Genomic DNA, 2,067 nt, shown 5'->3' with positions numbered 1-2,067 from the left:
AAGTCCTCTGGTCGTATAGAACATCTCACCGAACAGCGACAGGACATACCCCATTTTCCCTAGCTTACGGATATGAGGCGATGTTGCCTATCGAATTAGATCCCCCTTCACATCGATGCTTAACATACGACCAGGACCAGAACAACCACTTGATGATGGAGTCCCTAGACTGAATTGACGAGATACGGGAGAAGGCCCAGCTCCGAGTTGCTGCGTACCAGCAAAAAGTCGCCAGGTACTTTAACTCCAAAGTTAAAGAAAGGAAATTCAACGTCGGTGACTTGGTGCTACGACGAGTTTTCTTAAATACCCGTGACCCCACTGCTGGAGTACTCGGACCTAATTGGGAAGGACCTTACCAGATTGAAGAAGTCCTTCATCCGGGCAACTATAAACTTGCACGCCTGAACGGAGATCTCGTTCCACGATATTGGAATGGGGAACACCTGCGCAAGTATTATCAGTGAACAGTCCTTCTTAAAGGACTGGCTTGTATTAAATTTTACTTTGTACAAGTCTTGCAAAGAGAATTAGCCACGATTGTATGGCTAATCGCTCGTATATGTAAGATTCTATTTTAGAATCACTCGTGTTATCCAGATTTCCGGATAGCGTTTAGATTGATGGCCTCGGGGAAGCAGAATTATCGATGTCTTTCACGGTAGGTGACCAGAGCTCGCGGATGAACAGAAAGGCTTCGCCTCTCCCGCTTGGTGTCCGGATTACTCTTCCAAGCAAACACAATACGGAAACTCGTCAACTCTCCCGGACTCCCGAAGGGGTATCCTTCGGGGAAGCTCCTTCCAGGAGAAGCTCTTCGAGTGGTCTCCGCGGAAGCAGTTCCGTGCCTTGCACGGAACAAAGCCAAACGGTCGAGTCCTGGAGGAGGCATATTTGGAATGATATCCGCCTGACACAGGATCCCGCCTGACACGCCCGTCAGGTCAAAACCGCACACATCCCAGCACGCCTAAGGGTACCTTTTCGCCTACTGTTCCGCTGACAACTTGGAAAAGACGGCTGACTTTGTGTGTTCCCCATACTTTCACGTAAATATACCCACATAGAGTCTTGTAGCCATGCTACTACAGTAATTGTATCCCTATTTATGGCTGGTGTAATTAAAACTCATGTACGTAGAGAAAAACCCTAATCCAAAACCCTAGCTATAAAGACCCCTTCATTTTACAAGAAGAGGGACGAACAAATCATAGAGCAAAAACTCTACTAAAATCTCTCTAGCTTCATCTTCTTCAAGAGAACCCGAGAGAAACACTGTGAGTGTGTGAAGTTCTTGTGCACCAGCCATCTTACTGTAACCTTTTCCAAGTATAATAACATCGACTCGTGGACTAGGGCTTGTTAACGCCTGAACCACGTAAAAACGCTGTTTTTTTAGTTACATTTCAGCATTTCTACAGTTCTTATCTTTTTATTATTCCGTTAGTTATTCGTTTCCGAAAAACTCGGTAAACATTTTGGTGCTTTCATTGAGAGCTGTAGGAAGTTGTTAGTCAGCTCTTTTTCTGTGTACGTTTTTTGTATTCACTTCGTGCTAAAGAGATGGTGACTACGAGAAAATCCGCTGTTGACAAAAATGCTACAGTCAACCCCGATACCGTGATGGAAGATGTGGTGCAAAGCGAACCCTTAGACTACCAAGGTGAAGACCCGACATCCCGCCAGGATCGGGTCAGTACCGAAGATACAACATACTTAGAAGACGAAGAAGAGTATGTCCAAGAAGGTTATTACAACGACGGCTGCTACTATGAGAAGGACCCAGAACTGGTCCAAGTAGCCGAAGAACTGGTGGCCACTAAGGCCAAGCTTGCTGAGCAGGAGCGCGTCTCCGAAAGAATGCAACGCATGATGGAACGCCTCCAAAGTAAGTTCGGAGATCTAGGCGACTCGGACGAGAATGCCTCTGTTCTAGGTGGTGCTGATGCCCCCATGCCAGATCCAGCCGCTGCTGGACCATCCAAAGCCGCCCCTAACAAGGGCAAAGAAAAAGTTGGAGAGCCTGTGCGCGCTAACGCCCCTGCACCTCCTAAAGGCGTGAATCAC

Source organism: Humulus lupulus, chromosome 3 (genome assembly GCF_963169125.1).
Source record: "Humulus lupulus chromosome 3, drHumLupu1.1, whole genome shotgun sequence".
In the NCBI taxonomy this organism is placed as follows: Eukaryota; Viridiplantae; Streptophyta; class Magnoliopsida; order Rosales; family Cannabaceae; genus Humulus; species Humulus lupulus.
Note: the sequence above shows the minus strand (reverse complement) of the source record.